The following is a 7,410-nucleotide window of genomic DNA, read 5'->3' on the forward strand; positions in this document are numbered from 1 at the left end:
TAGTGTTTGTTTGATTACTGTTTGGTCTTAATAATAGGTTTTGTTAGTTAAATGGAAAAAACCAGATTAATCCACCTAGTGGTGATAGAGCCTTTCACGTCGAATATGTACTCAAGAGCCGAAGAGTTCCTGAATTCTGAGAATACTCTAGAATGGAACAAATCTCATTTTCTTCTTTTGTCACAGTGCTCGTTGACTTATCAATGGGGGAGTAGAGTTGATAAATAATTAATGTATTTGATGAAAAAATACGCAGACAATTAAGCTAAGCGGATTTGGTAAGAAATTTTCTGGAGGATTCTAATTTCACTTTAAAATTTAAAAATTTATTGGTTAAGGGGAATTAGGGGCATAATGGACACTAAGCAAATGAGTACGTTAGGCCTGTATAACAGAGAAAAATTTAACATATTATTAGTTGGCTTACAACTTTAGTTTGTTCCTACGTATTTCTATCATTTACAGCAGGTAGAATCTCTTTAGGCCGATGCAAATATTTAATTTGTTTTATGTCACCCCCCCCTTCAAAAATCTCAAAATATTGAAGGGGCGAAAAAAAAAACATGGCGTCTCATGACTCCATTTTTAATAGACAATTTTTTTTACAAGCAACTATTTTTCAATAGTTGAAAAATATTTTTTTCAATAGTTGGTAAAAATTCCAATTTTTCAATAGTTTTTTTTTCGTTTGTTCCTTATTTATTTTTGTCCCCCCCCTCGTACGTGATGAGAGGTCTAGGACATAAAAGAAAAATAATATTTGCATCGGCCTTATTGTGAAGAAATAATGAATTGTAAATCGTGTGTTTTTTTAGGGCTGGCAGAGAAGGTACGGGGCGAAATTACATCGATCAGTTAAGTTATTTGCCCACGGAGATCGATACCACAAATAAAATACTCCATCTTAGACGAGTTTACAAAACATCAAAGTTAATTAAATGAACTTTAGGCTAAAATAATCCAATTGATTTTTTTCCAAACACTCTTAAACGCATAAGAGTATGCAATGCGCGCACATCCATTCGTAATTACCAGTGTTCATTTCGCCCCAAATCGACTACAACATTGACATTTCTATTTTGAGTAAATTCTAATCACAAATAAAATATTTTATCCATTGCTAAATCTACGTATACATGCAGATAAGGTAGTAATTCAATGGTTTTTATGGTGGACACACTCAAACACTCGTAATACCTTATTTGCTGCTGCGTTGAAGTTATAAGAATTTCACCATATGAAAAATATATTTCAATGATATTTAGGTTACTTTGCAGGCATATGAATGTAACTTTTGAAAAATAGAACGTTGACTTGTTCCTTTACACTTATGCATTAAAAGTCTAGCTTTTAACTCTGACTTTTATCAACGGTTTCGGCAAAAATAGGGGTGTCTATTTCGCCCCAGGTATCCATTATGCCCCGATCTCCCCTATTTATTTGTGCCTTTCCTCAAAATGATGAATTCCCAGTAAAATTTCCAAGGGGGACCCCTCTTTACTTAAGAGAAAATCAAAATTTGTGTCAGCCTTATTCAGAAAATCAACAATTATATCAAAGCCATAATCGAATTTGGAAACTTATTGATGGCTCATATTCTGAAGTTATGTATTATGTTAAACATATAAGCAGAGCTGAAAAATATCAAACCTCTCAGTTGACTGCTTGACCACCTTCACTAGCACTGGATGCCGATCAGTATCAAGATATTTCGGCAAATTTTTTTTCTGCACACTTTAGCCTTTATTTTATTATCGTTGGTTATAAGATTTATGTAAAATTTGACAAAAAAAAATGCAAGCTAGTAAAATTTATCATAATAAAACCCATTCAAATTTCAACCGTTTTTCAGAGCTCGAGGGCTGAATCAGTTGCATCAAAATTGTGTGTAGTAATTTCAACCGCAAAAGGGGATTGATGCTATGGAATTAAAATTTCCCTATACAACGTTGATTCATCCTACTGTATAATTACGTCTCAGGAATCTAAAATGGTGTGATTTGACAAGATAACTTTAATTTTTATCAAGATTTTGCTTTTTTACGCATATTTATCGCTTGTATTGATTTTGTTCACCTTCGTAATTTCAGCGATGAATCCAATTCTGATTCTGCAACACTGCTGGTAATCTTAGGTGTGGTCAGAGACTATTTTCTTGCTGCCCGTTTATCTGGTTATCCAACATTTTTGATGATTTGATGTTTCATATGCATGGGTTTGGTTCACTTTTTCAACTGGCCACTTCCGGCGGGACACCTGGAACCGGTTCCGGAACACAACCGGTTAAGGTATGTTATTTGTGGATTGATTGGTAATCATCGGTGACAAATATCGGAAACAGCTTGTTAAGCGTTACGCGTTACGACCTACTATTCTTCGGTCATCGTCAGACGCATTCAGTTGGATTCACCCCTACAACTTCGTCAGTTTAATATATAAGCGGTTCAGATATAGTCTGAAACTATTTTCCTGCTTACCGTTCATCTGGTTATCGATAAAGCCGCTATTTGGTGTGTCACATGCATAGGTTATGTTCACTTTTATATTTGGCCACTTCTGGCTGGACACTTGGAACCGGTTCCGGAACACAACCGGTTCAGATAAGGTATTTTCCTGCTCACCGTTCATCTTGTTATCGATAAAGCCGCTATCTGGTGTGTCACATGCATAAGTTTGGTTCAGTTTTTTAATTGGTCACTTCCGACGGGATCCCAAGCAACACACTTGGACATTAATTAGTTCCTGTAATTTGTATGCAACAATATTGAAAGTTATGTAATTTGAACCAATCGTCTTATTAGCGACTAAATTGCAACCAAAAAAAGCGCAAGAGGTGGAGCCAATATAAAACATCCATTCGTGATATAAACAGTTTTAATACGCAATCGAATTATTTTATTTATTTATTTATTTATTTATTTATTTAATTCATCTGACTTAAGTCTACATGAATATTTAAACTAAAAACTATAGCAAACTGGAATTTGACACTTTTCTCTTAAAACATCTAGAACTTTCACCAAAAACAAATATCTCATCGAGTAACGAAAAAGTTCGAACGCACGCAGTTAATGGTTCGTAGAAGCCGTAGGCTGTTCTGTGAAATTCAGTTAACAACAAAGCCGAAGACCTCAGTTGCCTCTCCATAGCTCGGAAGTTGATTCGTGACAGAAGAGAGGGTGCATCAATTTCGCCGTTAAGCAACTTCACAATGAACGTAGATTGCTGGATGTTTCGCCGTCGCTGCAACGAATCGAGTCCAAGAAGCCGACATCTTATAACCAAGATACAACTTATAGTCGACTTAAAAAAGGGTGACCGATTCGACAACTAGTCAGCTAGTCACCACATTCGTCACTGCCAGTTATTATGCATCAACAGTTTCGTTCATGTGATGAATAATTGTGTGCACAAATATACCCGAAATAAGGCTGACCTAGAACGTCAATTTGTGTGCCGTTCCAGATTTATCGGTAAGTTACGCATTTTAGCTCCGTATTTTCAACGCGCCTCAGTCTACCTATCATTTTGCGAGTGAAAATTTAGGCATTTGTGGTAAAAATTAACTCGCCATATTGCTTTGGGGGAGTGCATTTCAGCAGCTTATTTAATGCACCCATAAAATGCTAAAAATTAATTTTAGAATTTAGAAGGATGCCATTTGCTGAATCATGTCTATGGGAATCCGTATTGACAAAGTACAACAATGCTGCACGTGGTGCACGGAACCGCCAAACTACCAAAAATTTGATTCTTTTAACGGAATCCAATAGTTAGCCCTATAAGTCAACATTTGAGTAAATCGATTAAACTCACGCATGGTAAATTTCCTTTACTTCCAACTAAAATATACTCAAGAGTAGGTAAATTCAACCCAAGACCCCCTTCATTCAACCCAAATTTGGGTAAATCTACATTTACCCAAAATTGGCTTATTGGCCTCAAGGACCCCCGTTGGATAGACGCATCTCTGTTTATTTACGACAACATCTGTGGGGAAGAGAGGAAAAACAACCTAATTTTGGGTATCTAATCAATTTGATATACTCATTTTAGGGTAACATTGACCCAAAACAAGGTAGTTTGAATTTTCCGTGTAGGACATAAAAAACCAAAAAAGCAGACACTTGGACGTGTACTTCCCATTTACGTCGACAAGAGGCTGTCCATTTATTACGTACTGAAAATTTCACGTTTTTTGAAAAAATGTAAAACTTTTCGTGGGAAACTCCTAATATTTTGTACGTTAAGTAAGATTTCTCAAAACCCCATATATTCAAATCTTCCCAGTGGTAGATACCAGTCGTTCAGTACTGCGAAAATGAGGCAGAATTTTTTTATTGGGTCAATATTAGACTTCCAATCAGATTTTTTTCTATTTACCGCTTTATTTTTATAAAATTTGGAATATGTCGATAAATTTATGAAGAAAATGTTACATTTTATTTGCACATGATTTCGTTATTTTTATAACATTTTAGTTTTTTCATAGTGCATCTTATATTTTTCGTGACCACAAAAACATTTTGCCGCACATTTTGGAACTTCTATTTCTCCTGTCAAAATGGTTCGTTATGTTCTAAATAAGTTCCAGGTGGAACATGTTTATAACAATCAGGATCAATGTTTTGGTTTGTAAACGGTTGTAAGTAAGATTCGTTGAAACATTCAGATTATAGGGTCTTGTACCATTTGGGCAGGTGTACCTATTTTGGGCACTTGCCGCTATAACTAAGTCAATTTCCAACCGATTGATTTGAATTTTTGTACAGAGTTAGATACTGTACGTGCCTAACTCTATACACAATTTCAAATCAATCGGTTTGAAGTTGACTTAGTTATAGCGGCAGGTGCCCAAAATAGGTACACCTGCCCAAATGGAACAAGACCCTACTTCAGTTACAAATTGGTTTCACAAGTTTCGACTAATGATGACGTTTGTTTTCATTTTGCTAGTTGTTATAAAACTGTTACACCTCAGTTTGGCATTAACAACAGGATTTTAACAGGTTTTAATTTTGTTTGTTTCATGAAAACTCAGTTGCAACATGTTTGCAACGATGATCATTTCCATTTTAGTTGCAGGTGCTACTTGGGATACCTGGAACCGGTTTCGGAACACAACCGGTTCAAATACGGTATGAAACTATTTTCCTGCAAACCATTCATCTGGTTATCGAAAATGCCGCTCTTTGATGTGTGGGTTTGGTTCAATTTTTTAATTGGCCACTTCCGGCACGACAACCGGAACCGGTTCCGGAACACTACCGGTTCAAATATGGTCTGAAACTACTTTCCTGCTTACCATTCAACTGGTTATCGAAAAAGCCGCTCTATGATGTGTCACATGCATGGGCTATGTTCACTTTTATATTTGGCCACTTAAGACAGGACACCCGGAACCGGTTCCGGAATACAACCGGTTCAGATAAGGTATTTTCCTGCTTACCGTTCATCTGGTTATCGATAAAGCCGCTCTTTGATGCGTCGCATGCATGGGTTTGGTTCACTTTTTTAATTGGCCACTTCCGGCACGACACCTGGAACCGGTTCCGGAACACAACCGGTTCAAATACGGTATGAAACTATTTTCCTGCAAACCATTCATCTGGTTATCGAAAAAGCCGCTCTTTGATGTGTGGGTTTGGTTCAATTTTTTAATTGGCCACTTCCGGCACGACAACCGGAACCGGTTCCGGAACACTACCGGTTCAAATATGGTCTGAAACTACATTCCTGCTAACCATTAAACTGGTTATCGAAAAAAGCCGCTCTTTGATGTGTCACATGCATGGGTTATGTTCACTTTTATATTTGGCCACTTCCGGAAGGACACTCGGAACCGGTTCCGGAACACTACCGGTTCAGACATAGTCTGAGACTATTTTCCTACTTCCCGTTCATCAGATAATCGAAAATGCCGTGGTTTGATGGGTCGCATGCATGGGTTTGTTGCATTTTCATATCCAGCCCCTTTCTGGGGTACAGATCCGGAATACCTAAATGGCCATAACTCCGGAACGGCTGGACCGATCCGAAACATTTTCAATAGGAAACAATGGGACCAGATTCCGCGTCGAATGAACCGTCGGTCGTTAAAATCGGTTGATGTTTACTATCTAAAAGTTAGGTGACCTTTTTTGTACACACACACACACACATACGCACACACATACATACACACACACATACACACACACAGACATCATCTCAACTCGTTGAGCTGAGTCGATTGGTATATAACACTTGACCTCTCCGGAGGCTCTATCAAATTTTTGTTTTTGGAGTGAACATATAGCCTTTCGGTACACCTTGGTGTACGAGAAAGGCAAAAATGTAATTTTGTATTAGTTTGTTCGAATGTTGAAATCTGAATGTTAATTGTATTTTAAGTCAACTGTGGTCAAAATGGGCGGCGGGCGAAAACTTGAGCTGTGAGTACAAATGTAGGCAACCTGGTAGCATAATGGGTGATTGTTTGCTACCAAGGATAGGCAACATGGAGTAAGGACGAAGGAACATATGGAAAGGATGGAATGGAGGGCATTTTAAGGCTTGAGGCGATCGCCATGATCACTTTGAAAACGGCGTTCGTGTGTGATAGAAGTGAGTTTCTTTTAAAAGTGGCTTTGAATAGTTTTTCGTTCTGTGAATCTGCATAATTGAAAAAAGCAGCCTACGTTCATTCAGGTATGCCCTAATTACTGGCCTTGGTAACACTAGTTCCTAATTCCTGGTTACCTTACCTATCAGGACCTTTTTGACCTACCTTTTGGTACCGTCACTGAAGCGCCGCCTCACTATTCACACGATTCGGCCTAGATCGGTTTACCGATCTACGCCTAAACGTAAAAGACCTGACTCTCGGGTCACAGCAACCGACCGATAGAGAGTTCCTCGGGCTTACAGCCCTAAACGTTAAGGAGGACCCTTCTCGGCGTGGCCAATACGGTCTCGTCCGTGGTCCGTCGATCTTGCCAACGAAGGAAGACGCCGTAGCCAAGCCCAGGTCACGAAAGTGGCGCTACAGCAGTGGAACGCCATCCCACTTGCCAATCAGACCGCCAGACCCGCCATTCCAGTCGGCACGTAACAAAAGGGACCGACACCGCCAGCCGCCATTGCCGTTAGCAGCCATCAGCGAGCGCTCGCCAGCACATCACCGGTACGTACCCAACGATCCTGATCTATCACAAACCGCCATAGCCCAATAAACATTATAGACCACACAGTAGCTTTTTAATAAATTTGCCTTTTTTCTACCCAAACACATACACTCTTCCATAGCCAAAGAAAGACCATAGTTTCCGCACACCTTGATCCGCGTACCACTCCGAATTACCCAGTAGCATGCCGGCCCTGAGACCCAGCTCGAGGGGTCTCATGCTACTGAGCTAGTTGATCCGGGAG

The sequence above is a fragment of the Aedes albopictus genome, chromosome 1 (assembly GCF_035046485.1).
Source record: "Aedes albopictus strain Foshan chromosome 1, AalbF5, whole genome shotgun sequence".
Lineage (NCBI taxonomy): Eukaryota > Metazoa > Arthropoda > Insecta > Diptera > Culicidae > Aedes > Aedes albopictus.